The sequence below is a fragment of the Aythya fuligula genome, chromosome 2 (assembly GCF_009819795.1).
Source record: "Aythya fuligula isolate bAytFul2 chromosome 2, bAytFul2.pri, whole genome shotgun sequence".
Lineage (NCBI taxonomy): Eukaryota > Metazoa > Chordata > Aves > Anseriformes > Anatidae > Aythya > Aythya fuligula.
This window is the reverse complement of record NC_045560.1, coordinates 136921059-136928615: the sequence shown is the minus strand read 5'-3', so window position 1 is coordinate 136928615 and position 7557 is coordinate 136921059. Positions and strand designations below refer to the sequence as shown.

General features: G+C 44.6%; 1 non-coding gene across 1 annotated transcript; it reads left to right on the top strand.

Annotated features, from left to right (window-relative positions):
- Positions 1-7164: 7164 nt before the first annotated feature.
- Positions 7165-7237, top strand: TRNAA-AGC. The gene has a single exon. It is a non-coding gene; the product is annotated as a tRNA-Ala (tRNA).
- The last annotated feature ends 320 nt before the right edge of the window (positions 7238-7557 follow it).

The following is a 7557-nucleotide window of genomic DNA, read 5'->3' as shown; positions in this document are numbered from 1 at the left end:
TTTTCCTATCTCCATATGTTGCATATTACAGAGCCCTTTTGTTGGTAAACATATCCATGGCTCCCTGCAGGGGTGCCAGGGCCACTCACCAGCAACTTTGAGACTGAAATTGTGCATGAAGTCCAACATGCCATGCAAAGATGCTCTCGTTTCCATCTGTGCACTGCCACAGAGCACAGACTCTCAGCAGCTGGAAGCAGCCTGCACCATGGTCCTTCCACAGGTACCTCACCCTGAACAAAGCAGAGAAGTGGGGAACAGACCCAGACTTTTGGGTTCTTTATACGGTGGATCCACATTTAATAATAAAGTGACAGGAACATGTCCGTGACTCTGAGAGTCTCTGAGACTGTAACAAGGCTGACGGTAACGTATGTGTATGTGTTTTGATCTGTCTTCGGAGGTAGAGTTTGAGGTTACAACCTCATGGACAGGTGGCTTGGCTATCTGCTACATCGCAGAAGCTCACTTTTGCATCTAAGCTTTGAAATCACCTGGCAGGACAGGCAATACAATTCCCAAATCCTGGTCCTCAGAGCTGCGCTCTGAGCATTGTTCATTTAACGTTGCAGCAAAACAGGCGCAGGGTTGTAACAAAGCTTGAGCATGAAGCACAGCAGACTGAATTTTCCCGTGTAGGTACAGTACGGGCTTTGAAATAGGATCTGCTTCTTACTGCAGCTGCTATTTTGTTAGCCTTTCCTGGCTAAAGGAGGAAAAGCTGATGGGCACCGGAAAATTTCTTCATCGTGTATTTCTCCATTAATTGCTCCGAATGTGTGTGATTCAAGAGTGATGTAAATCATCACTGCCACCTCACTCTATTTATCTGTTTCCTCAGCAGGCTCTCATGGTAACCAGCAACTACTGTATTTAAAGAATGCGCTGCACCACACCTACTCTGCACAGTGCTTTGCTATGGAAGAGGGAGAGAGAGAAAGAAAAAGGCAGAAAGATAGAAAGGCAGACAAAGGGAGAGAGAGATGGAGCTAAAAACCTTTTAAAGAAAAAAAAAATCCCGTGTCCTTTATCAGAAAAAGGGAAAGATTAGATTTATTCCTGGAGTGACTATGAATACCAGATCAGCTAACTGCAGTTTAGGAGGTCTTTCTATAGTCTACCCAATCCCAGTTATTTTAATTCTGTGTTGCCAGCTGGCCTCTGCAGAAATCTATTCAGGGTTCAATTCTAAACAGTAATGTTTGGGAAAAGTACAATCTAAAACAGACAGATCTGTATGTGTTTAGGTTTTGCTTTCTTTCCACTTTTAAATATTAAAAATTGACTCCAGCTGTGGGGTAAAGTAACGCCCAACCTATAAAGACACTGACAAATAAATCACAATGCAATTTGCTGTGCATTTTCTGAGGTCTAAACACCAGCTCTTGAAAGGAATTTTCCATGATTACATCTTGGGAAGATATCTTCACTACCAACAATGCGTTTGACTTTTATACTTCTTAAAAGTCATCACATTCCAGCAGGGCCAGACCCTGCTTTCCTTCTCTGGCACGTATCTGAGGAGTTTGCTGAGCCTTCTGATGCTACATAGGACACATGTAAACCTTCACTGTCCCCATCTAGGATGCTGTTCACCAGAACACCTACCTTGTGTATTTATAATTCGCTTTTTTGCGAGGGTAAGTCACCAATTGCTCAGCCCCCTCAGCTGATCAGTTCTACTTCGGTCCCCTTCTCTGCTGCATCAAGTTTAGGCAGCCTTGCCTGGAGTTAAAGCTTTTATTATTATTCATCTCAAAATCACCGACCAGCAGAAGGTTTCCCACTTCATCAGGGTGCAGCCCAGAGAAGCAAGGTTTAGCTCCTGGAGTCTGATCCAGCTCACCCTGCTGCATTTTGTGCCCCACAGCAATCACTCCTTCCTGTCCTACGTTTCCTCCTCAAAACGGGATAAATATTTAGTGTTTGGGGAAGGAAGAAGAAGATGGAAACTCCATCCTAAAGGCACCGCGCTGCTTTTTTCAGGGAACAGCCATTAATCCACAGAGCCCCCTTCATCTGCACAGTCTAGCTAATAATCTAGAAATAGCTCTGATGTTGATATCATATTTTTAAAATTATAAATTAACTTACAATTGAAAAAAGCTGGCTTTGAACCAAAACCCCTTGAACTATCCTATTTCAATTATTTACAAAACATTACAAAAAGAAGGTTTCTGGCCATTGCCCTCTTCCTGCCAAAAGCTGCAACGTAAACTTTTGTGTGCTGTGTGTGTGTGGGGAAAAGTAATTAAAGCGAAAAAAAATCCTGACCAGCTCTGCTCCGCATGGCATTTTGCTGGCGCTTGCTTCAGATCTGCAAGTTGGTCTCCCCTTCAGAGCTGGCCTGTCCCCACCGGGGAAGGGAGTTAAGAGGTTCCTGCTGTTCCCTGCCTCCAGCTACGCTACTGCTGCCTCTGTGGCACTGGCTCAGTGTTTTGTGTACTTGTGCTCTCAACTAGATCAGTGAAAATGAGGAAAGGCTCTGCAAAAGTATGCTTTTGCTTCCACCGGATCAGTTCCCTGATCCAGACCAAGTTTTGTATTTTCCTAATGGAGTGATTGGATAAATAACACTGGTGGAGATCGGCAGGATCCCAGAGGGGCTGAGGCCGGCAGGGCCCTCTGGAGCCAGCTGGTGCCACCCGTGCCCAAGCAGGGACACCCAGAGCAGGGTGCCCAGCACCACGTCCAGGCGGCTGCTGAAGGGCTCCAAGGAGGAGACCCCACAGCCCCTCTGGATAGATGGTTGGAGCCTCCTGCATGTCACTGCAGGAGCCCTGAATTGCAATTTCCTTTTTAAAAGACATCACTAGGCCCCCAAAAGTTGTCCTTCCTGACCCAGCAACTTTCCCCACCACCACCATCCAAACTCCCACACCCAGGTTCTCTTGTGGGCAGCATCAGACCATTCTTCAGAGCATCACCCTCCCCAGCTTCACCCAAATCTTTGCTTTGGGGTTCCTGCACCTTCTTGCCCCCATGCTAGGTGCCCTGCAGCAGCCTGTGTATAACCCCGTGTTCTTCAAGGGGTGAGGGTCTTGGGCAGGGTGGGGGCCAGCAGCTGTGGGAGCTCCAGGAGGTGGATTTCATGTGCCCTTTACTACTTTACAACTCAAATTGTTGTTCTTCTCCCCATGCAAATAGGTCACGAGCTCTAACAAGAACCACAGGAAAGAGCACTCTGCACTGAACAAACACTGTTCAAAGGCACCAGGGCAGTCTGGCAGTGGAGGAAGACTCCTGACTGCACTTGAGAGCTCCTCTTCACTTGGAAATCCAAAGAAAGCAAGGGCATGCTCCTAAGTTGAATAGAAGCTACAGCATAAGAACAAAATAACCATGAGAGGGACTTAGAAACCCCAACGCAGTAACCAAAAGCAAGAGATGTAGGGAAAAAAAAAAAAAAGAAGAAAAAAAAAAAAAAAAGAGCAAAAAAGAGCATAAAGAAAAGGGTTCGAAGAATGCACCTGATGCAGGTGAGGAAATTCTACCAAAAAATAACTGAAAATAAGAAGCTGTAAACAGATGCACAATGTAATTAATAGCAACAAGAGGACAGTGCCTTGGGAGAAAGCAAGGTGAAACATAAGAAGCCTGTTTTGTTGGGTTAGACATCTCACACAGAAGGGCTTAATAAAGCTTGAGAGACAAAGAATTATCAAAACCAAAGTTTGAATCAGAAGCAACTGACTTTGAATTGTGGCAATATCCCAGAGTTAAGATAGAAAAAGATGCCTGTATTTAAAAGGGGTGAGGAGAAGGGGAAGAGTCTGGAAATGTATAACTTAGACAACTTCGTGATGATTTAAAGTTATTCAAATAAATGCATTTATTTAGGAGAAACTAGACAGAAAATACATGGTAAGAAACAGGAACGTGCAATTGTCAAGAACAGATCACGTCAAAGCAATCTACTTTCCCTCTTTGAAAAGAAATGGACATCATGGAAAAGGCAGAATTAGATGTGATCTATCTTGACTTTGGTAAGATTTTTGACATTTTTGGATAAAATGTTCTCATGCAGAGGTTCAGCAGTCAGGTCCAGCTGAAACTGTTGTGGGGAGGACGCACAAATGGTTGGAAAATGTAATTAAAAGAAAGAAGTTCTCAAGAATTTGCTGACAAACTGGACAAGTGGCGTGCATGGGAATTCTTAGAAATCTGTCCTGGGCTTGGTATTTTCATGAATGACTTGAATGATGGAAGAAGAGACATGCTTGTGAAATCTGCACATGACTCCATGCTGGCAGGCTCTGTGGAGGCCAGGAGAAGAATTTAAAATGATCTTGATAAATTTAAGAAATGGTCTGAAATCAATTAGATGAAATTCAATAAAGGCAAGTACAAAGTCCTAGACTTGGGAAGGGAAAAATCTATCACACCAAGACAAAATAGATGCAGGAATGTCTCTTTCTAAAAGTAAGGCAATTTTTGAGCAGAAAGGACTTACATGTAAAATTGCAGTCCAATTTTCATGAATCCTGAGGCCACTAAAGTGTCAGGTAGTGAATGAGCACTCCTCTAAGGCTTCAGCCTTAACTTTCCACCTGATCAAAAGATCACAGAAGTTTTTACGTTTCCATTTCCTAAAAGACAGGGAAAGGGCAAAAGGGCAGCTTTGTTCTCTCCTGGCACTGGGACCCTTCCTTACTGTGCTACTGCTATAAGTTAAGGTCCATTTGGAAACCGCTTGAGCAAAGAATGAGGAAAAAAATATATATGCCTTTTGTTTTCTCCATAAATATCAATACATCAATATCAATATCAAGAGCCTCTCAATTTTCCCAGCTGATAATATCCTGCCTGGCCACATGGAGTTAAATCAAAGCAGGCTGTCAGGGGGAAACTAGCAGGAAATGAAACGATGTAAAGGTAGAAGTAAGCATAAATGAATAAGGTCCTATCATGGAGAATACCAGGAGTACCCCAAAAAGTGATGGGAATTGCTAATGGGAAAATGGCCCTTTCCATGGCTCTGAGTGCATGTGATAGTTATTGCTGGAGGGAGATTTCATTTCCTTGGGGGAAGGCACTATTGCCACCAAATTCTGCCTGGATCCTGGTACAGGATCCAAGGAGATCCTCAGGCCAGGAGGATACTGGTGTGGGCAGGGACATCTGGAAAGACCCACTGCCAGACAGCCTGCCACCCGGGGAGGAAAGAGGCTGAGCAAGGAGGCAGGAGAAGGGCTGTCTCACTCTCCTCCGCTGCTCTGCAGCTCTGGGAGAATGAAGACATAAAGCTTTGTTTTAATGGTGTTGGTTTTGGCTTCAGGATCGACCCTCCCAGGTTGCTGGCACACAGCCCCGGGGCAGCCAGACTTCTGGGTGCTGGACCAACGTAGATGTCACCGAGCTCTCCCTGTGGGCTGATTTGGTTTTTAAAGCAGTTGTCACTAACAGTGCTCCTTTGGTCCGCACGGAGCATGGGGTAAAATGGGAGGCTTTGTAGAGGCAGCTGAAGGATGTGCTCTTTGTAGACAGAGTGACCTCTGCCTCCCCCATGCTGTGTGTGGGGTCTCCACTTCTCCTGTCATTTATAAGAAAAAGCTTTCTTGTGGATATAAAGGGTGTAGGCATTTCAGAGACCTTGGGAGTTAAGTGGGTGTAGGAGAGAGCGCGTAAGTCCTACACAAACCGGCTGAAGAATGTGCAGAAAGAGAGGAAGGGAGAGACGATGCAGTGCTGGAAAAACTGAGCAAGTGACAAATTCTCTCCCTCTTAGTAAATGAGTAAGCAATAAAAGAAAATAAATATAAATTCACTGTTTTAACTCTGAGCCAACTCTTGCCATCTTCAGTGTGCATGCTGTTCCCGGGCACCACAGCCTCCAGCGTCGTACAGTTTTAGTGCTGTTTCTGTGGGTACACAGGCAAATCCCGAGGAGATCTGTGGCTTTACACAGGACACTTGGGTTGCTACCATACCATTACATTTCTAAGCTCTGAGAAATTGCTGTTTATTTCACAAACAAGCTGAAGATCTTGATGCTAATGTGCACTTGTGGCCACTCAGCACCTAATGCCTTCTCTTTCAGGGATGGCAGTTGATTAAAAGAAAAGTTTCCACCAAAAGCCCAAATAATTTCAGTATTAAATCCATCCTCTTCTCAAAAAAATGGCACTTTTTTGTCATTGTCATGTTGCTGTTGGGGCAAAACAGAGACAATATTTTACCATGTATTTATATATTTGTGTTTAGTTAATCTAAATTATCAGTATCTTAAAGGCTGTCACCCAGAGAGACTCAGGTTCATGATAACAGGACTGGCTGTTCTAAGTGGATTGTGGTTGTGTGCTGGCAAGTGGCTGTGTTAAAACTGCCTTTGCTGTTGAAAAGATGCCCTTTCTACAGAGGAAACTCATTTCTGTGCAGAGGTTTTCAAACATAATTCAAGCACCGAGGATTTTGCAGGTGGATGACTTTCCCTCTGTGTGTATTTACCTTCTCTCCTGCTGATACCTGCTGAAGAAAGAGATCATTGCTGTCAGCTCTGAAGTATCAACGTGCCTTTGGAGAGGAAAACACCACCTGTGGCTCCTGTGCTTGCTGTCTATGCTACAGGATGGCAATTTAGGTTTCCTGCGTTCTCCAGCTGAGATCATGGCTGTATTCGAGCTCCATGCTCTCCCTGGAGATGCAGCATTTCAGGCTGCTGTGACTCTGCCTGCCAGCTCTAAAAGAAGAAGGATAAATTAATTTCTTATCTCCTGAGGATGTGCTTGGTGATCCATCTAGCTTGGGAGGAGTCCAGTTCTGCAAATGTTTCTTGCCATGTTACTGTGACTTCATTTTGACAGAAAATGCTGGTTTCCCATCAATTAGCTAGGAGAGAGAAAAGCTTCCTAAACCAGGCTCTTAACTATAGATTTTCATCTATGCTTTGAGGAGCAGGGCATTACAACAGCTTCTGCTTTTACTTACTCAGGTGTAAAGCAGTTGTGCCCAAGGGAGCTTCATGTAAGGAAAAATGTCACGAGCAAGACCCACGGGATCAGAAAGTTCCTTGGTCTCCCTGCTGACAGCGTGAGAGGTCTGTGCTTGCTTTAGCCCTTGCAACACATCAAATGCAAAATATTATTACGATTATAATCATAATCTCCTTTTTCTTCCTGCAATGTGCATCTGTGTGGTGAGATGGGAGAAATTAGGTAAAAAGAGGGGGAATTAGCTCAAGTGGTAGAGCGCTCGCTTAGCATGTGAGAGGTAGCGGGATCGATGCCCGCATTCTCCAGTGTTTTATCCCTGCCCATGGCAGGGGGTTGGAGTTTAGATGATCCTTAAGTTCCCTTCCAACCTGAGCCATCCTGTGATTCTGTGCTGGGGATATTGAAGCCTTTTGAGATGTTCCTTTCCTTCTATGCCCTCCCGTCCCTCCCCACAGTGTCCTGAGAGCACTTTTTGTCATGTGTAAATGTCGAATTGTATCTGAAGCTGAGATTTCATGGCTCTGAAGTATCCACGTGTGCCTGTAGGAAATCATTAAGCACCCCTGGTCAGTGAGAGGGCCAGGGGGAATGTCACTATCAGTTGATGTACACGTTATAAATCTTA